The sequence below is a fragment of the Alligator mississippiensis genome, chromosome 12, assembly GCF_030867095.1.
Source record: "Alligator mississippiensis isolate rAllMis1 chromosome 12, rAllMis1, whole genome shotgun sequence".
Lineage (NCBI taxonomy): Eukaryota > Metazoa > Chordata > Crocodylia > Alligatoridae > Alligator > Alligator mississippiensis.
The window spans coordinates 60316028-60338281 of NC_081835.1; the positions used below are offsets into that span (position 1 = coordinate 60316028).

The window sequence follows — 22254 nt, forward strand, 5'->3', positions numbered from 1 at the left end:
CTCATTTGACAGAATCTCTTCTGGGCAGTCTGCATTGCTGGTTGGATGCATCCAAGGGAAGTATTTGGGCTTGCAGTATCTCTGTGTTAGATAACTTCTTCAGGGGTATAGGTTGTAGCCGTGTTGGTCTAAGGACATATGCAAACAAGGTTCTTTGGGTGAATCAGATATCTTTTATTAGACCAACTTAAATAGTTGGAAAAATTCTTTTTAGCAAGCGTTCGGGTATAAGTACCCTTTGTCGGGCTGAGGAAGCATCTGCAGTTGGTGTGTGCTCTTCCTATTCATTCCATCTAGGAAGAGCACACACCAACTGCAGATGCTTCCTCAGCCTGACGAAGGGTACTTATTAGGGCTGTGCAAAGCTTTGGGTGGTGATTCTATTCGGAGGAGATTCGGCCCGATTCGGAGATTTGGCCACCGAATCCAAATTGAATCAGGGGACCAATTTAAAGGTCTGAATCGATTCAAAGCTGTCCGAACCTTCAGAAAAGATTCAGAGAGCTTTGATGATTCAGGCAGTCCCTGGCGGCTGCAGCAGGGAGCAGCAGCTGCCTCAGAGCTGGTAAGTACTAGGGGCAGGGGAGGGGACCTCTGCCAGCACCCCCCCTGACCCCTGCCTGCCACCCGTGGGGAGGCTGGGAGAGCAAGGGGGAAGTTGGGGGGCTCATGGCAGAGCCCCGTACACAGCATGGGGTGCAAGGATCGCCCCCCACCTGGCAGCACCTAGTGAGCTGGGGCTTTTTTCTTTTTCTTTTTTTTTAAACAAGTGCCAAGAGCTGGGGCAGCCATTGCCAGGCTGGGAAAGGGGCAGGGGATGGGCTTGGCTGATTCGGAGATTCGACTGAATCTCTGAATCAGATTCAACTGAATCGAATCGGGACAGTGATTCAAATCACCAAATCGAATCACACTCCCCCAAATCGGCTGAATCCAAAGCAAATACTAGCCGCTTCACACAGGCCTAGTACTTATACCCGAAAGCTTGCTAAGAAGAATTTTTCCAACTATTTGAGTTGGTTTAATAAAAGATTTCAGATTTACCCGAAGAACCTTGTCTGCCTGCAACTTATTCAAAACACTTGCACACAGAGCGCTCCACGCCACTCTACTGTAGTGGGTGCTTTGTCAATACACAAGGCACAGTGAGGGAAAAGACTTATGGTCCAGTGGCCAGGAACATCGCAGTGGGGATATAGTGGTACCTATCTCCTTTCAGCCCCATGTAGGACAAGTAGGTAAAGGCCAGGTTGCTCTGTTCCATGAAGGTGAAGCCAGTTTCAGCCTATAATAACTAGTGCAGGGGTGGGCAATTATTTTGGGCAGAGGGCCACTTACAAAGTTTTGGCAAGCCATCGAGGGCTGCATGATAGGCAGCCAGGGTCAGATATATATTATTTTTCTAAATTTTTTAGGGGCCCTGTGGGCCAAATAGAATGGCCTGGTGGACTGCATCCAGCCCCCGGGCCGCATTTTGCCCACCCCTGAACTAGTGGATGTTACACCTGCTAAGCACTTCTTGACACTTAAACTGTGTCCCAGTTCAGCAGAGCTTCTGGTAAATGTCTCATTTAAACAAGTCACTATCCTAAGAATAAAGGTGTTCTCTAAGGCAGTGTCTCAGTTAAGTTGGCTTCCTACTTAATTAAGTGGAGTGTACTTTGCAGGCTCTGTATTAATGTCCAAGTGCATTTTCTCTTGCCATCATCCTCTAGAAATGCACAGGACTTACACATTTACCTTCCTTTTAGGAAGGTACTTCCTTTTACCTAACCTAGCCATCATTTTTTCAAACATTTCAAGAGCATCTCGTGGTGGTTGGCAAGGGATATCAAACCAGAAAGAAGGCACTGCTTATTTACCTGTGGCATACCTAGTCACACTAGGCCATTAGAGTAGGTTTTCTAGAGCTATGTCCAAATGCATGTCAAAGCTCGGATGCACAGGTCTGCCATGCTTCCCTTCCCCATCCCAATTCATTTCTTTCTGGAAGGAAAATCCTTTTCAGTCAAAGCACCTGAAATACAGAAATCAGTGTCAACAGCAACAATTTGCTGGAGACAAAAGGCAGGCATCATGGGAATCTCAAATGCAACTTAAAGGTTAGTGGTGGTTATTTCAGTAGCATCTGTCTGGTGTTAATGCCCCAATGTCTTTAATTTTCACCATCACAGCTTAATTGGCTTAGCAATTTTTCTAAGAGTATTACATAGACAGATATCATCATGGATACCTAATGAAACCTCATTTATTCTTATGGAGATGAGCGGCATGAAATTATTCACATTAAAAGGGTTTCAGACGAGCATAACACTTGCAGCATATATATATATATATATATTTATATATATACCCATACACACACACACAGAACTTGACAAATCAATCAGTAGGTTTGATAGAAAAAACTCAATTGGTTTTAGGGACACTCAAGATTTGGCTCAGTAAGATTTAACCATATTGGTTTTTCTAATTGTTACAGTAATTAGAATCATCCCCTTTTAAAGGGTTGGGTATTTCATGCATGCTTGCTTTCAGCTCACTCACCATTCAAACTATTGATCCATTCATGCTTTTTCTGAAGTCAAAAGGAGTTTGGGTATCAGCTATAATGGGAACAGAATTGAACCTTGTGTTTTCTGGTCTTAAACATTAAGCTTTTGGAGTCCTGTGTCCTGTTTTGTTGTGTCAGACAGAGAACCGCTTCAAGGTCTGGCAGATATCCTTGCAAAACTTTCCCCCAAAACACAAAGAGGATGTTTACAGTTTTCAACACACTTCAGTTGCCTGAAGTGATAGGCCTGACAAATAAAACTAAGCCGTTCCGTAAGTGATAGATATTGGTGTTTAAAACTCTAATGGTGGAGCGTGGAAAATTACTCAAGTATCTATAAGTGAATAATAGGTTTCCTCATCCAGTGTTGCACAAATTAAATGCAATGTTTACATTAACGGGTATATGAAATAATCCATATTTAGATTAAGAAAAGTCAGGCACAGGTCTGAGTCGTGGCTCTTAATAGTCCAATAGAGTTTCCTTGATAGGGATGGTGCCTATATGCAGCTCCCCTTTTGTATATTTTGTGGTTTGTAATATGCAGGGTTTTGATGCAAAAGGCAAGCCAGTGTAGCCTGTCCAGAGAGACCTTGGGTTTGTTAGTAAAAAAAACAAAACAAAATAAGAGATGGCTTTGAGCTGGAACAGACCTAATTCAGCAAAAATGGGGAAATGTAGATGTGGATCTAGATGTCACTGCTCAGATCCATCCAGTTAACATGCTAAACCGGGACTTGCTCAGAGCATGCGGATGTTTAGGTTTGGATCCGAAGCTGGATCAGACTCAGCGACTCAGACTCATCTCTTGCTTAACAACAGTGGTCTTTGGGCCACCACTGCTTTCATTTACATCTATGCAACACCACTGCTTTTAGTGTCTGAGAGTAGCCAAGACCAGAATCTGGACTTCTACGCTGACATTTGCTCTGATACTGAATTTCAACTCACTTTTTCAACATTTGGGAATCAGTACCTTCCAATTTCATGATGAACTCTACTCCCTGATGTTTTTCTTCTGAAAAAGTAAGATCCACCAAGCAGCGATAAGAGAAGTGGAATTGCCTGTTTCGGAAGATCCATGCAAATATTTCCCCCACTTGCCCCCCCACCAACAGTTACCACCACCAGCACTGAAGAGCCTATTTATAAAGTCATACCACACCATACAAGCCTGCACCATTTCCCCCTCCCTGCAGAGCTGCTAGTGGGTGACAGTACTTTTGATTGGAGAATTTAACAAGTAATTCTAAATTGGAAATTTGGAAAACCTGTGATCCTATCTAGCATGTCTATCCTATCAGCTGAGGCTTTGTGCTTTCGTTGGCTTGAAAACAAAAGGGAAGAAAGTGAACACATGGCAGTCTCAAACTAGAAAGAGCTTTTCTGTAAGAGGATATTGAGTTGTTTTATAAAGCCCAATATTACGCTTGAATTATGCCTGAATAGGGAGAAAGGACATTGTTAAAGAGTCCTAAACATTGACCATAGTGGATCCTCTTTCTTGCAAACCCTTCAGTGATGTTGTTTTTGGCTGTAATGATTTGGTATTGTATTTATAAGCCGACAGGGTAATCCAGAGAGCAGCAGGAGGGACGGCTGCCTTAAATAAAGCTTTACAATACTGCTAATTAAAATGATCCTTCCTCTCTCTGTGATAGCTAATGAGACAGAAAGAAGAACCAGGGAGGGTTAATGAAAATGTTGCCATGCGATTCCTTTTTTTAATTGGTCTTTTTAATGTTTTAATCTCCTTTTGAGTTCGGTGGGCAGAGATTGAGAAGATTTTTCTTTAAATCTTTCTCATGCAGTAGCTGATGGGTTTTAAATCTTAACACATGGCTTTTGAAGGATGTATTTCTATATGGAATAAATGCTGGCAACAAAAAATGCATTCATGTGTACTGGGGCAGAGGGGGGCAACAGGTTATGAATTTGAACTGAAAAGGGAATAAAAGCATTTGGAGACCTGTTTTAATGTACTGCTCCCATGGCTTCATGGGGGCTATTTGCCATGCATCCTTACCCCAAGGGCTGAGCCTACAATATAGCTTGAAGAATTGGTACTGATGCTTGATGGTATTTAGAGGCTCTTAGGTCATGGTTCTCTATTAAATGCAATATTTATCCCATGAATATGTCACAGTTCAGCTAAGATGTCAAGAATTCAATTAATATTCTCTTTAATGGAAACACAGTGCCCTAACCTTTTAATACTATTAAGCATGTCCCAGAACCCCTCCTTGTTAGCTTCGCTTCTGTAACTTTCCTCCACAGCTGATGCCTCTAGCCACAACGGGATAAGGAAATTGGGAGGAGAAGGGAAAAAAATAGGAAGATTTGCATTACTTGAACTAAGTGGACCTGGATTTCTGTGCGATGCACATATTCACCCGCAGTCAATCTTGGTAAAACCCAGCAGTTTGGTTCACAGAAGTTTAATACAAACATCTTCCTCACCCTGTTGTTCAGTTCCATAAGTTGCAACTTTGGCTGAATTAGAAATTCAATCAAACCTCCCAGATTTTGCATAAGTTTAGGTCAGTTGTTTTTAGTGAAACTATCTATCTATCTCCTCCCAGGCACCAAGGACTCATGCATAAACTGGGCCTCTGCACTCAATGAGATTATTCCCATGCATGAAGTCTACTCTTATGAGCAACATATGCAAAAATTTGGAACTCAAACGCTCTGCATTAATGGTTGGTTTATAGCTACTTAATCACGTGCATAAGTGCATGTACTGTGCTCTGTAACATTTTTTTTTAAATCAGTGACTAAAAGACAAAATTATTACTGAGAAAGCACGCAGATGATATCAGGCCTCATGACCGGTAAATAATCAGTAAAGAGGATGTGTCACTGATGCAGAGTGATTGGATCACTTGGTAGATTGTGTGCAAGCAGGAAAAATGCATTTGAATATGGCCAAATATAAGTTTCAACATGTAAGAGTGAAGACTAAATTATACACACAGAATGGGGGAGTGTATCCTGGGAAGCAGCGACTCTGAAGGACTTGAGGTGATGGTGGATGATCAACTGACTTATGAGCTCCCAATACAGTGCTGTGGCCAGCCGGGTCAATGGGATGTACGAACAAAAGAACATTAATGTAATCTTTTTGCTCCGAGTTATCTCTCCATTGGGCAGTGGTGCAACCAGCATGTCCAGTTCTTGTTTCTACACTTCAAGAAGGACATTGAAAAATTGGAGACGTCAAAGAGCCATGAGACTGAGTCAAAAAATTGAAAACATGCCTTATTGTGAGAGATTCAAAGAGCTCAATCTGTTTAGCCCTTCAAGGAGATAGTTACATGTGGTGAACAGGAATTTGATAAAGGCCTCCTCAGTCTGACAGGCAAAGGTGCAACAAGAGCCAATGGCCAGAAGTTGAAGCTGGAAATTGAGCTGTTCCCTTTCATAGTCATGCTTTGCTAGCAATAAAGATATTGCAGCTGGAGCCTACATGCATAACCCAGTTGGTCCTACAAGAGCTGGAGCAGAATCCAGGTTCCTCCCTCTGTATTTGCTCTACTGTGTAACAGTGATGTGTTTTCCTACCTACCTCCTTTTCAGAATAGGCTAACTTTTAAGAATTTGTCAAGAGAACATAATCAGCTCAGTAATGTGGAGAGGAGACCTCAAGCCTCGTTGCATATTAGATGAAAAACCTCGCAAAGTACAATAAATGAGCACGAGCATTTATTGTACAAATGATCAGATGTGGTGTAAAGACATGAGAAAATGATCCCATATTAGAAATGAAAGATTATTCAACAGCAAATAAGTGTTCAAAAACTAACCTTTTTAGTTGGTCTTTATGGCTACGGACAGAAATTATGTATAAGCTGGTTTAAGTGATCAGAAACTGGTTTAAACCTGTAGCAGAACAGAAATTCATAGTTTCATGGTCGGTAGGGTCAGAAGGGACCTGAGCAGGTCATCAAGTCCGACCCCCTGCCATGGCAGGAAAGAGTACTGGGGTCAAATGACCCCGGCAAGGTGATTATCTAGCCTCCTTTTGAAGACCCCCAGGGTAGGGGCAAGCACCACCTCCCTAGGAAGTTAGTTCCAGCTCTTAGCTGCCCTGACAGTGAAGTAGTGCCTCCTGATGGCCATTATTCCTTGTAACTCCCACTAGTGCTTGGGGGAACAGGGACTCTCCCATTGCCTGCTGGGCCCCCTTGGCAAGTTTGTAGGTGGCCACCAGATCCCCTCTCAGCCTTCTCTTGTGTAAGTTGAACAAGTTCAGGTCCCGTAGTCTCTCCTCACAGGGCCTGCCCTGCTGCCCCCTGATCATGCGAGCAGCCCTCCTCTGGACCCTCTCCATGCTGTCCACATCCCTCCTGAAGTGCAGCACCCAGAGCTGGATGCAGTACTCCAGCTGCGGCCTGACCAGTGTCGCATAGAGGGGGAGAATAACCTCTTTGGACCTGCTCATGATGCATCTATGGATGCATGACAAGGTGCTGTTAGCCTTCCTGACTGTGTCCCCACATTGGCGGTCCATGTTCATCTTGGAATCAATAGTGACTCCAAGATCCTTTTCTGCCTCTGTGCTGACAAGAAGGGAGACAAATTCAGTGCACATAAACCAGTTTAAAATGGCTGAAACTGGTTTAAGATAAACCTGGTTGAATGTAGGATCAGACTTAACTGATTTGGGTCAAACCAGTTTATGAAATTCTGTCCCACACCCCTTCCTGATTCAAGTTAAATCACTGTCCCACACCCCTTCCTGGTTCAAGTTAAATCACAGTCCCCCAACATCCCAGCATGCTTTCCAGCCCTGAACTGGGCTGAGGGTTGGGGGGGGAAGTGGCAGAGACTGCCCTCCACCCCAGGCAAACCCTTGCTAGGGTCTGGGGTCAGGGAAGGGGGTTAAAACTTCCCTTCTCCCAAGTACAAAGCTGCCCTACCCTACTAAAAGCTTACTGCTAGCTGCAACTGTGGGCTACAAATCCCAGAGGCACCTGGAAGCAGGAAGAGGAAATGAGTAACCCTGCAGAGTCCTGTTGCTATGATTGTGGACTGCAAATCCCAGAGATCTTGGGAGCACCAGGAAGAGGAAGCAAAAAAACAACCCATGCTGCCCAGCTTCTGGCTTGAACCACTGCGGGCATGTGGCTGTATTTCCTGAATCAAAAGTGAGCATCTGTCCAGTTGTTTCTCAGTTTAATCTCTGCAGTTTGGACTAACGTGCAAAGACTGAATCGATTCAGCCTCAGGGTTTTTGACTGTCTGTACTTAGCCTACATGTCTAGCCCTAAATAGAATAGGGCCTTCCAAAGGCAGCATTATGATTGCTTGAAACAGGTAGGATGTGGGTTACAGTAGCCAAGAACACCTGCGTGCAGGTGGTGATGGGGAGTGTGCTATTACCACACCTGTGATTTTCATAAGATTTGTTGAGATGATTAACCAATAAATACAGTCTGCATAGCAGCTCCTTCAAGCTTGAGGAAAAAGCAGACTTTGTGCCACATATTTTTATGCAACTACATTCATTATTTATGAATAAGTGGAGATATTTCAGGAAAACAGCCCCGAAACATGAGTGACAAGGTATCTTTGCAGAGCAGTGGGTGCAGGAAAATTGCACTGAAGTTGACAGCTTTTTAATATAGAGTTGTTATTTCACTGAAATACTGCATGTTGGCATTTTGAAAGTACAAGATGACCTATTTATTAGCTGTGAATCAAACAGGAATTACATGCTGGAAAATCAAGCTGCATGTTTCTTCCAGCTGGTAAGGTGTTCTGTCCCTCAAAATTTATATAGCTCCAAGAAAACACTGTAAACCAAGGATTATCCATCACAAAGCATTACAGTTGTAGGACCAGAGCTTATCTGGTATCATCAGGATACTTTGTGTTTGTTCCAGTGTATGCAATGTAACAGTAATTGTACATGGTTGTAATCTTTTGACTCCCACCTTAACAACTTGGCTTAAACTCAACTCATCTTGATTCCTGTAGAAAGGACATGTGCCATGAAAACATGGGCTTCAGTGGAAGCTACCCACACCCATAGCTGGACAAGAAAACTTTATTTTTACCTTGTGCAATTCCAGGTGTCATCCCTTCCAAAGGAGGGGGTTTCCTTCTCATGTAGAGGACAAAGGCATGACTATCCTAAGGCACTGGTGTCCCAGGATACATAAGGATCTCATGTAGCATGTATAGAAAAGTGGTCCCCACTGTCCATTCATGCTACTCACAGTCTTTATTTAAGACTGAATGCTGGATCGCTCAAATCAGCGGGGGATATGGAAGGTAAAAAAATCAGGATATAGAGGCATCAATGTTCCAACCAGCAGAGCATCAATTTTGGAAGCTGAAGCTGGATAATACCGTACAAAACAGCCATTCGTCTGACAGCCGGAGAACCATCCAAGCCCTGTCCTTTAGGAATCTCAGCCACAGCGTATGCAACGGGGAGGGAAGCACTTCTTCGGCATACCGGGAAGCTGGGGAAGTGTCCCTTGGAGCTATCTGAGCCACGGTTCTGTCATCCACTCATGCAAAATGAAAGAGGCAGGCCATGACGTTTCCTATTCACTTACCAGGGAGATCACGGTGAATGACATCTTTAGAGGTAGCATCATATTGTGGATTTCAGTCAGTATTTGTAGTTCAGCAGTAGTCAGCGAACGGCCAGGCCCCTAGTTCAGCAGCAACGCCTTACAAATCCTGCCACTAGAAAAAATGCATGCATTTTGTGCTGTGGAGAGAACATAGATTGTATCTTCTATTTACAAATATATCGCAAGGAGAGCCAGTCACTGGACCCATCTGCAACGTTAGGAATTTACTTGCGGTTTTCCCAGGTTTTCATTAAAGGGGAAACAGCAAGCTTATTGCAACCCTGTACAAGAGATGAATATCAACATGCAAGTGAGACTGAGAGCAGTGTACTGAGGATGTATTGCAGCATGGGAAGATGCGCCTGCTCCTAAAACCTCCTCCTGGTACACTGACGACACCCAAGTCTAATGAAGAATTTACTTAAATTCCCCTGGCAAGTAAAACAAACAAACAAAAAAAAGTGAATGAAATGCTGGAAATCAAGAAGACGAGTCAACAGGAAAATGGGATGTTGGAAGACAAGGTAACTCAAGAGCAGCTTTACCGTGGAAGGGACAAAGGCGCACATCCAAAGCCACCTGCCTCACTGCTTTACTCCGTGCCAAGGAGGCAAATGCCGCATCTGGAAGAACATCCACCTAATCCAGAGCTTGTCATTTGGAGAGTGAAAACTCAGTCTCCTCTGAGAATTTTGCTAATTATGATTTGAACAAATGCCAAAAAAAAAAAAAAATCCACATAAAACTAAAATCGCTGGGTTTGTTGACTGGCATTCAAATGAAAGATGTCCTTTGGTTCTGTTGGGTGCTACTGTCTTGGACTTATATTAAGTGGGGGAAAGGGTTGAATGTATGACGCTGAATTGGATGCCAAGTTAAACGTAGCTTGATGAATCCATGTTCTGTGGTTATTCAGCTGCATTTCACACAGGTTGCAGTTCAGAAGGGAGCAGATTCCTAACCTGGAGGGTCTTTAACTCTTTAAGGGTTTGTCAGTTTTTACTTTTAAGACCAGGCAGTATAAGCAATTGCTTTAGAAACTAATCCCTGCATAAAAAGGGCAATGCATGTAATGCAAAAAGCCTACCCGGAAGTATGAGAGAGAGAGAAACTGCAATACCGCACTGCTACTGTTATGCAATGGTAGGGCTAAAATTTTGATCTATAGACCAATGTGTGCTACCAGTGCATTTGTAAATACCTGAAGCTACAGGATCATAGCTAGTAGGTGGCATCATCTCCTGGCTTAACCTACTTATCTCCTGGCTATCCTACCCCGTTTCCCCTTCCTTGCTAGGCGCGCAAGGTCTCGTCCTACGTATGGCTTGGATGTTGTTTTCAATATCAGAGTGGCAGACTTTGCAGGAAAGATGAAATGATTGCCGACTCTTTTCTTCTTTATTAAGGTTGTTTACATTTTAGACCACTGAGGTTTATCTGGATTTCTATCTCATGAACTCTGCTGTGAGAATACCCAGCGTTCATAAAAGTGAAGCTGTCTAAACCCACGCGGCTGTTACATTACTTCAAAAAGTATAATATGAATTTTGTATCACAAACAAAATTCTCTTAAAGGAAAAAAAAAAACAATTGGCTGAATAGGAGGCATAAAAGACACAGACAAGGTACAAGACAAACTTTGACAGGCTGGCCTGGTAGTGTGCCCTAGTCCTTCCCTTTCCCTGCAGGTCTCTTAAATAGAGAGTACCAGCCACGTCCCTCCAAAGAGCAGATACGTGAAGTGGCTGTACGTCCAGTAGGCCAACACACCAAAGTTGCTTCAACTCTATCGTGACCTGATAGGAATTGGAAGTGATGTCTCCAGAGGTGGACAGTAAGTAGTGTGCAATAAACCTTTCCGTCTTGTTTTCATCTGTGCTAATCCATCCAGGCAGCAAGAAAGGAGAGGCTTCCACTAAGTCTTAAGGCCAAGGAGCTCCCCCCTCAGTCTCTTACTTAGTTCAACAAAAGGCTGGAAAGTATGTGAGACACTTCATTTTACCACTGATCTACCTAGCTAGAAAGGACTGCCAGAGGAGGAAAGAGGGTGTGGGATGCCCATTGATTTCAGTGAAGGCAAGGTCAAATACAACATCGAAGTGGGTGGTGACAGGCCGCACTCCACCATCGACGTCTGTAAAGCATCAATCTCTTCTGATTAGGAGACGCAATTATTCAGATGTTACTAGGGGCTAGTTACTCTGAGTTTCAGCCAGTTTCACTCTCTACTAAACATCAAGGGTCCAAAAGAGAGACTGGATCGCACAGCATGGTGGGGATTGGTTACAGAGCCCTTCACCTGGAAGCGTATTCCACCTTACCCGCAAACGAACATCATCAGCTGGCAACTGTTCACTTGCCAGTGTAAAATGAGCCTGGCAGTGCCAGACCACTTCCTAATATCCAGGCCCATCCTGCGCCAAATCCACTCATATGGCACTCACGTTGCGAATCTCAGAAGGGGTGACGTTCATGAGCAAGAATGAAAATGTTTAGGCCCTCCGACTCAGACACATGGCTCATCACGCACCCCCAGGGTTGAGCGCTGTGGGATGCGAACAGGGCAGGGAAGAGAATTTTGTACAGCTGACACCTTTCCTTTTGAGGTCTCAGTCTTCAGGGACTGCCAGTGCAGCATCTTTCACTCGTTTAATTTGAGCTCGGGATTATAATAAGATCAGCACCACATGGACGTACATATATTTCGTCAGTAGGATACCCACCTTCCACAACAGTGAGCTAAAAACTGTTCTAAAATGCATGTAGATGTGCAGTACGTTTGAAAGACAAACAAGGTAGGCATTTCAACAATATTACACACAGTCTCTCAGACAGAGCTGATGCATACAATCTTCTGCAAAAATAATCAGCACATTAAAAAAAGACATCTAATTGACCACTTGACAGTTAATCAAGTTCCTCTGTACTGGTTTCTGAATGGGAAAACTTAACACACCTCTTTTTAAAATAAATTATCTTCCTATACTTGCATATGTCCAAACTACATGCTATAATGCAAGATGCATACATTCGTCTTAGTAATTTATCTCATTTCCTTTGGAATGGTGTCCCTCAGTGGCTCAGAGAAAGTGGAGCTGTTGTTTTAATAGATTTGAATTTTATCTGCCTCCATATTTGCAGCAGGGCATAATAATAATAAATTATGATACTAATAAGTAGGTTGTACAGAATGGACTAGAGTGGTACCACTTCCCTCCCCCTCCAAAAAAAAAAATGTAATTTATGTGTACATTCTTGTGACTTTAGGGGAGTAATAAATTATCAGGGTTCATTTTTCCATCCAATTTGAGGCAGTGCAGCTGTGTTTTGTAAGCAATAAACTCTCTTGTTGTATTTCTTAGCTAAGCACTGAAAAACACAGTGTGATTTCCACCCCCCCCTCCTTTCCCAATTATTGTTGCAACGCCTGGTAGCTTCTTTGCAGTTAAGGATTTGCCAGTGTTTCCATTATAAGCTTCAGTTTTCAGGGACTTATAACTTTGCTTTTTTAAATCACATCAGCCTGGGACTCGTACATCTCTGTCAACCTAGATGCCTTTTTAAAAATCTGGCCCCATTCCCAAATTCTTTAGGAGTTAAAACTCACACAGAAGTTAAAAGCTATATACAGTGGTCAGAGGTATGTAGCCTTCAGGTTACTGTTTATGCATCTATATCCACCTCACAGTGGCTGAGGGCTTCCGGTCTTAGACATGACTTGGGATGCAATGTGATACTTAATGTGTTCCATCTTTTTGGGGGTGCAGGTTGTAGCTGTGTTGGTCTAAGGACACCGGCAGACAAGGTTCTTTGGGTAAATCTGATATCTTTTATCAGACCAACTCAAATAGTTGGAAAAATTCTTCTTTGCAAGCTTTTGGACACAAATGCCCTTCATCAGGCTGAGGAAGCATCTGCAGATGGTCTGTGCTCTTCCTGGATGGAGTGGTAAAGCAGCCAGAGGCCAGTACATATGCAAGAAAACCAGTCAGTTGAAATGTAAATGGAGGTGGCCAGTAGGTGAGAGACAGGGGGGATGGTGGGGGGAAAGGGGAATGAATGTAGCTGTAGTCAAAGGATGGGAGACAGGAGGGTGGGGGGAGGAGGAAAGGGAATGAGAATAGATGGTAAAAAGCAGAGGGTTTGCCTGGGAAGTCGATGTTAGGCAGGTTATAATGCGTCATAAATCCAATGTCTATATTTAGTCCATGATTTTTTGTATCAAGTAGATTGATGAAGTGGAGTTCATAGGCTTGTCTGTGAAAGGTATTTTGTAAATTCTAATCTTTTCAACACTGGGCATCAAAAGCCCTGATTTATCACAGCAGCGTGTCACTCTGCACCACACACCTGGAGGATTTTGTCAGTAAAGCTGACTCAGCCACTTAGAGGAGAACTGTCCCCATCAGAGGGTGATCCTCCGCTGTGCAGTACTAGCATGACAACTCCCACGCCACCACTAGCGCTGCCTGCAAGAGGCTTAAAATGACAAGAGCTGGTGCACGCCCTTATCATGCCAGTCCCTTGAGACTTTTGGTGGACATAATGTCTTAAGCAGCTCTCTGTCAGCCCAAAATATATGTCATGATAAAGCAAGCTTTGCACACGCCTTTTGGAGCTGCACAACTTGAGCTTGAGATGTGGCTGAGGAAGAGGTCCAACATTATCACTGGCTATTTACAAATACAACCCCAATTCACGTACTGACTACCTTCAGAATGGTGTCATAGGGTTGGAGTGTTGCTGTGGCCTTGATGGTCCAAAAATGTACAAAAGGCAAGCATTTTTGCAATACCTTTTATTGGATCACCATCTCTGTGAGCTCTACAGTCAGTCCAGTAAAAGGTATTAAAAAAAAATCCCTTCCCCCTTGTACATTCAACATGACCAAGCAAGGATCAAACAGAAAAAGGGGGTAAAAAAGGGAGGCAAAATGATGATAACACTATCATGTGGTACCTCGGTAAGGTAACCCCAGCAATAAGCTACCCAGGTATCACGTACCATTAGAACATGAATCTACCAGGCCTCCATATCCTGGCCTAGTATTCATTTATGCAGAGTCTTATTGAAACAACAGCAATCATGGATTTTTCAATGGGATTTTGCACAGCTGCTATTATGCTTCTAGTGCTGTGTCCCAGTGATGCTCTGAGGCAGAGGATCAAGTAAGTTCAAGCCCAAGTGAACAAACAAACAGCAAAGTATAAAATCATCCAGGGCTTTGCGGGATCCTGGCAGAAGAGGAAGAGCTCTTGCCAGAAAAAGAGCCGTTAGCAGTCCGCCACTCCAACTAATGTCACACAGGCCTGAACAGGGCTAAACTAATGCCTTTGCTAAACCCACCTTCTACGTGATCAACAATTAAGCTGTGAAGTCAGCCCCTTAATATGATGTTGACATAGTTCAGTATATTAAATGTCATAATTTTTAAAGGTAGCATGGCTTACTGAGATTAAATGAAGGCAGGAGCAGGACTATCACAGCCGTATGCAAATCACCGGCATTTTAAAGCTAACAATAGATTTTGCTTTATTGTTTTGTCATTTACCAACTGGGAAAATAATAAATAAAGCCACATGGGAAAGTCTTCATGCTTTCTGCAAAGCAGCGCACTGCCCATTTGGAGAAAGACCCTTCCCCATTTTCTTCCTTACCTGCATTTCCTTAAACTACGACCTTCTTAAAGCTTTTGGGGCAAAATTCTCCTCTCCCATCTACCTAGCCAGTCTTCTTTGAGATGCTATTCTCCCCACTTACACAGCCCAATCGAGGGTGGAAAGAGAGGATTCTTAAGGGAGCAGAGCAGCTGCATTAAAATTGGCCAGGTCAAAAGGAGTAGAGAGAAGTCCATAGTGCCACAACCCTTCCAGAATTCACTAGTCCTCTCTGTACAGCTCACTGTTACACACCTCTTGCTGTAATAAGGAATGTAGTCAAGGGGCTGGAGCAGGGAGCCTTCATGGATGTCATTCACAACTTCATGATGACAGCAAGGAGAGAGCAGGTCCTCCTGCTTTGAAGCAACAGCTCCTACCCCTTCTGCTAAAGGAGACTGTAGATGTGAAGTCACCTGAGTTGATGACTACACCCTTGTGCACGCCTACTCAGGAACGGTGACCACACTACCAACACCTTCTTGGCAACAGGGGAAAAGGCACCCTAGGGAGTGCAACAGAAACCCAAGAGCCCAAGTGAAATACCTGCCTTTGAGCACACATGACCTTGGGTGGCGGGATTATCTAGCAACAGGGAATTACCAAGGAGACTACTGATTAAAATACAGAAAAAACAGAGAGTCAATGGTTAAGCTGCATAGAAGTTAGGTTTAGGCACAGCCACAGTGCAGTCATATGCCATCTTATGGTGCTGCGTGTTCATTTATAATCCCCATAACATCTTTCTGCTTGTGCCTTTTACATCAGAGCTGCTGTTTGCCCTAGTTCAGCAGTGCTGTCCATTGTCTACCAGCTGCACTTATATATGTGCCACATGGGGAAATTGTAGGTTTAAGTTAGTGTTTGTGCAGCACTTTGAATATATAAAGTGCTGTGTGCGTGCTAAGGATTATGGTTATTTTTATAATAATTCTCTACCCATTACCTCTGTTTGAAGTCAAGACTGTCTGTTGCTTGAACCAGACAAGCACAACACACAAAAAAAGCCCAATTAGCTTTACATCTCCAAAGCTCTTACAAACATTAATGCATTAATCATTGCAATGCTAAGAGATAAGTACTGGAATGTATTATTGGCTCACATTCATTCCTGATGAAACTGGATAGAAATAGATAGTTATGCTAACAATCAAGCCCATTATCCCCATTTTACAGATGGGGGGAGACTGAAACAAAGGTGTAAGGAGCTAGCCATGCCACAGAGCAAGCTTGTATCAGACCTAAGGTCCAAAAAACACCCCCAAGACCTCCTGGTTTCTTGTCCCAGGCTCAGATCACTAACTAAACCCAGGGCAAAATATAATCCCTACCCTCAGCTGAGTAACACATTGTTTTAAGGCTCACATGAAACTAGTAACTGAGGGGCTGAGCTGGGACTTCAGGGAACATTTGGCTCTATTGGTGCTACTTTGGCTATAGAGGAACTAAAAACTGGAGGTTGATCAAAATGTATAAGGTAAAAAAAAAAAGGATAAATAGCTGGAAGGGTTAAATGTTGAAATAAATGTTTGATTCAATAACAGATGTGTGCGTGTACGCACACACGCATAAGCAGGCTTTCGAATGAGCTTCTCAGATGAATTGAATGGCTTTGAAAAAGTGGATTAAAATACAGATGCCCCTATTATTTTTCTATAATAAAAGTGCAGTGCAGAACAGCTCACTAGTGCCACAAACTAGTTTTTCATTTGTGTTTTTGTTTCATGCTTCAATATCTTCCTCCAGCTGCTCTTGTCTCCTTTTCCTTCTCCTCACTTTGATCTATTAGTTTTCCACAGAAATGGGGTTTATAAATCATTGTAATGCGGCCCTGGGAAAGACGGTGCTTAGTGCAGGGAGAAATACATTGCAGCTAACAGCCACGGCAGGGAGGAAAACTCTCGCCTCGTAGCGGGGCTTTGGCGACAGGTTACTGATGGTGCTTGGTTATTTTATGTCTGCATTCGTGCCATTGGGGGCAAGGCCGCAGGGAGCGCTGCCTGTACCCCCTTTGCAATATTTCAAATCTTCTGCAGGCAAAAACAAACTGCTTGGGGCTTGTGAGGAAAGAGGAAGGCAAAGGAAAGCCGTTACTGTGGTGGGAGGGGAGGAAGGAGAGGGGCGGGGGATGAATCACTTTGGTGCCTCTTTAGAACCAGGAAAAAAGATTTGTCTTCACTTCTCTAATGTGCCCTGGAAATATGCAGATTGCACCAAAAGCCTAATCTATTGTCAGTGGCAGTAGGGTCCAACTCTCCCAAGGACGCTTAGGAGCTTCAATCCCTTCCAAGCAAAGCTTCGGTACCTTTATTTTTCCCCTTGTAAATCAGGTCTCTGTATTGGGTTCTGGGTAAGGGAGATCCATGCATGCGGCTGGTTTCAATCAGGCTGTGATGGGGAACAGGGTGATGAGATAGCATGCCTTAAACCAGGACTTGACTCAGTAACTCCCACTTAAGTCTTTGCTCTGCACTCTTGTGAAAGCAGATACAGTTCCAGTAAGTGGGTGTTGTGGCCACTTGTCCAGCTTCCTAGCTTCTTTATTCTCTGTACCTAAGTCCAAACAATGCCGGGGCTCTCATGGTTTCCTCTTTTGGCTTTAGGGAAAGGGAAAAGACCTAAAATAAGTAGCTTAGCACATTAGAAATAAGTGGTTGGACAGTTCTCCCTGACCAAGTACTTTATACACAAGCAGTGAGCCAAGAGGGTAGGCATTCTAACCCAAAAATTCACTTTCTTTACTCGTGTATGTAGCCCCATGATTGATTTCAATAGGACAATCAGTTTGGGTGTAGTTGACTGATTTGGGCACCCATCTATAGATCCCATCATGGAGAAACAAATTGTCTTCATCCTGCTTAAAAAACTGAAAAACAAAGCTCCACTCAGCAAGGTGTTGCAAGTGGACAAGGCAGTAGTTGCACATCAGCCCAGCGAGTCATCTCAAGTGGCCTCTTTGGGTCAATTTACATCAGCAACCATTTCAGCAGAGGTCTGGTTGTACCAGACAGGAGACAAAAGCAAAGGTTTACCTGCTTCTACCTACATTTCCAGAGTCTCCTCATAATTACTCCTAGAGCCTCTACTGGCCTTGTCCCAGGCCTCCCTCTGCAGCCATGGCAGGCACTGATGTAGCGGGATGTGATGTTGGTGTGCTGCTGAAGGGGAGGACTGAATGTCAGAGCCCCAGCCTTAGTGTCACCACCATCCAGGTGTGCTGTGGAGGTCCGATCTGGGGAGACCCCATCCTCCACAGCTCACAGGTGGTTGGGGCAGGATTAGCATACCCTCAGTCACCTGGCACCCCCAACCATTCCCCTCTGAAGAGGTGATTTGCAAAGCCACAGGGTTCACTGAAGACCTACGGCTTCACATATAGCCCATTTTGGAGCCTGGTATGAAGGTTTCCATGTTCCCTCCCTGCACAAAGATCCCCAGAACCTGGTGGTGAGGAACAAGACTTTAGTCCTAATTTATACAGGGGAAGGTTTCCCTAATCTCCTAAAAGAAATACAGGTCCCACATAAGCATTTGGTGCATTTTTAGACTTGGACAACTAATGAAAAGGTACACCTGAAAAGCACAAAAAACCTCACAGTGGGCATCGTATGGAAACTTATCTATCTTTAACAAAATGCTACCCCCTCCCCACCCTCTTCCCCATAATTGCCTTGTTATTGTCATTGGTGTCATTGTTCATCGTCTCGTCCCTCGAGAGGCCCCTGGGAGCACTTCTGCCTTAGCTAAACCAATATCTCCTGCAATAACCCCCTGCAGTTTCCTCTTTGCTGTCCCATGTTGAATAAATCCTCCATCTCTGTTTACTGAATGACCATAAAGACATGATTGAAGTTTCTGATTTATAGTTTCCTTTGGACTGAGAAGCAAGTCCGATAATGCCAGAGCCTGTTTTGCTGACTGCTTTTGACAGGATACATGCACGGGGCTCTCTGAAAGAGAAGAAACAGCCAAGCAAAGATATTCCATGTACACAATGCACGCTCATATGCCTGTGCTTGATCTACATGCGCTTCCATAGCGCCTTCCAGCCAAACGGTGCATGTCTTGCTATTTATCCTCATGTAGCTCCTTCCGGGTTCCACGAACACAGTTTCTTTGTTTGGACCACCCCCCCAGAGACCACCTCTGCCAAAGCACTCCCACTCCTACAGAAACAGAGCAGCGTAGCCCTTGCGATCAGAGTTTTGATAGCCAATAAGGCTGAAATGCCTGACCTCAGCAAGTGGTAGAGCAACCGGGAAAACGCCGCACTCCGCGAAAACAAGAATTAATTTTCTAGAAGCAACCACATTTCCATTTTCCTATTTATGGTAGCAGATTGGTGGAACCAGTGTGGAAACTCTGGAGTATCTGTTGGCACGGGATAGGCATCGTTCACATCTGGGCATTTACATGCTTTCAGAACAGCTGTCCAATGCCACCATGGGCTGAGACCACTCGTACAAGTTCAGCCCCATCCCTAGAGTAGTTTAGGGAACAGGTCGCATGATGGCCACTGTGACTGTGCTACCTAAAAGTACTGCTGCTGTAGTGTCCGGCTGCCCCTTTGGGAACTGCATGCACCAGGATGCATCAGTACTTGGATTCTGCTCATCCTTTGCCCTTAAGAAGAGCTACCTCCTCTGAACCCTGCTGAGATTTAGGTTGGTAATATAAGCCCCAAACCTAAACGGAGTACTTCACTTCCACGTACATTGAACCAATATTCTGTCCAATCTTGTGGCCACGTTAAATTTACTCTGCTCTGGTTCACAGCCATTTATACCAATTCTAATCTCAACCGGAACCTATAAAACTCTTACAACATGATGCAGTCCTAAATTAAATGCATTTTAACATCCCTATATAACCAGAGAGTCTTTGCTCTTTAAAATTAATGCGTGTGGCTGAGAAAGGAACCTCTCCCGGAAAATTTATTCCACGTTTTTGAAGGCAAAAAACCCTCCAAACCCCAATCCTTTACTGCACCTTCTTCAGGAGCAAAGACTATTTTGTGTGCTGTAGTGATGTATCTGTAATAATGAAAGCATCGTCTGCTTTATAGTTAGTCAAACACAAACAGAAAAGGAATAGTAGACTTCTGTGAGCAGCAGTGTTTGTGAGATGCCTGGTAATATTTTTCCTTAGTGCATTACAAAAGGAAAAAAAAAGCAAGATAAAAATATCTTCCATTTTCTCCCTAATTTGTAGTTTTCTGGTGTTAGCAAGGCTTATAAGACACATGCTCCCAATTAGCTGCTCCTCTTAATTTAAATGCTTCATAAATTATCTCCTGCGCTTGTGGATTATCACTTCATAATGCGAGTTAGCATTTAAATAAATAGCTGCGATGTAGGAAATTAGAGAGGTTTACTGTCTGAGGCAGCAGCATAATGAAGGAAAATACCACAGCAGCTGAACAGGGGTTGGGGGAGAGATGATAAGACAAATATATATTTTTCTTTACTTTTTAGCAGCCAAATTTGGACTGCAGAAGAGAAAATATGGGTCAGAACTCCAACAGAGCAGAATCCTTTTGTAATAGTTGAGTAAGTAGGGAACACACACAATTGCTAAGCACATAAAACATCTGATTTAGCAAATAGGATGCAATTATGAAGTGAGTTTTTAGGGCCAAGTCTTGCTTGCCTTGGTCACAAGAGTAGCCCTTCTGAAGCCAGTGGGATTACTCATGCGTATCAGTTGAGCAGCATTTGACCCTTGATGTTTTAGGCTTTGAACAAAATTAATGAGTAAAGACAAAACCAAAGCGAGTAAAGCTAGGATTTTACAATTGGGTGGAGAAAATAATGAGGAAAATCACAAGCAGGATTAAAGAAAATCTAGTTAAACAAAGGGCAAATATGATGACAATTCTTTTGTACTTTGAAGAACAGTCCCCACATTTTTAGCATAAGCAAGAAGAGGCCACAGGCTACGACAGCAGCTTTGACCCTTGGAGGCAAATATCTTGTGTTACCTTTGCAATCCCAACCTGGCTTCCCAGACTGTTGATACAAAAAAAAAATAAAAAATAGCAAGGTGAAGTAGAATAAGAACGAAAACCTCACAATGATCCCGTGAGGAATTAAAGACCTCATCAAACGTTCACTGGTCTGGCCCTTGATGTCAAGGCAATTTTCCTGCTCCTGCTCTCTGGGCGAGATGCCACTAGGTGTCAATCACGCTTGACTCCCATTGACTCCATAGGGAACAGAAGGCACTCAGCCCCTGGTGGGATCGGTTTGTCTCCCACACAGCCCAAGGTTTCACGTTACAGCGCTCAGTGAAGTTTGCTCAGCTGTTATGCCTCCCATCTCCCTCGCTCGCTCACACACGAGAGCCCCAACATGTCAAAATCATGGATATTTCTCAAAAAAAACCATGAAAATCATAGACTCCATGACAGCCTTGACCAAAGTCCAGCCTTAGGCAGCTGTAAAGTTATTAGTCACATTATTTCCCGGAGAAACAGTTTGACACATTAGGATTTCACAGCAACGGCTGTAAGTGTAATGAGCAGGGTGCGATTTTGCTTGCTAGGGTCTGCAGTTAAATTGCAGCGTGCTGAATCCATTTTGCTGTAGGACAGAGTAAATGCTATGGGCCAGATTCTTCCCTCACCGACACGTGCAAGCCCCTCGGGGCTTCGTAGGAGCTCGGTTTGTAACTGCTGGTGCAGCTAGGACCCCACTTGGTTTTATATACCTGAAAATCCGGGGGCAAATTCTGTCCTCATTTATATCCCTGCACCTGAAATGATTTCAGTTGAATTGCATGGGTGTCACACCTGGTAGAATTTTCCTCTATGAGATATCTTCACCCATCTCTGCTTCCTCTCTTCTGTTCATTTGATCTGATTTTTCTAACAATCAGAGGCTGAAATCAGCTCTCTGTTACACCCGCAAATATTCTCAAGTCAGTGGGTGAAAGCTGAACCTGGCCCATTGCATACACAGATACATCCCCATTGCATTCGTGACGGATACAATTATTAGAGGCTGTATGTTTCCTTGACGTGACGTCACTGTCAGGGGAGAGGCAGGAGGGGGGCACGGAGAAGTAAATACGCTGGGCCACTTCAGAATAGCAAATCCTGCCCTGTTCATATCACAAAAACACGTCGGTGACAAAAGCCGAAGCTAGAAGCTGTGCAAAAGAAGATACTCCATAAAGCCCACCCTTACAACTCATGTGCATGTACACAGAGGGAATATTAGTGCAGCTATTTCACTTCATATTTTGAGACAGGTGCCCTTAGGTTGAGTACTACCAAGTCAATTCTGGTGCACCTGAAACGGTTAGGCTTTTTTTCTTTCCTGACCTTACAAATAGCATAAGTGCTTCCTAGAGCATTTCTTCTCTTTAGGCAGCCGCAACATCCAATAAGTTTCAGCTTCTGGGAGAGAAATCCGGGCTTCGCTGAAATGAATAGCAAAACTCCTACGGACTG

The 22254-nt window shown here is 43.7% G+C and overlaps 1 protein-coding gene and 1 long non-coding RNA gene across 4 annotated transcripts in view; one reads left to right on the forward strand and one right to left on the reverse strand.

Moving 5' to 3' along the window:
• CFAP77 (cilia and flagella associated protein 77) overlaps positions 1-22254 on the forward strand; it is an 88361-nt gene that overhangs the window by 17189 nt on the left and 48918 nt on the right. The window lies entirely within an intron of this gene.
• LOC109280268 (uncharacterized) overlaps positions 1-22254 on the reverse strand; it is an 88734-nt gene that overhangs the window by 15389 nt on the left and 51091 nt on the right. For both annotated transcript variants that reach the window (XR_002086512.2, XR_009455930.1), the window contains exons 3-4: positions 9124-9256; positions 1863-2017 (exon numbers count right to left, since the gene is read on the reverse strand). This is a non-coding gene — a long non-coding RNA (uncharacterized LOC109280268). The remainder of the gene's footprint in view (positions 1-1862; positions 2018-9123; positions 9257-22254) is intronic.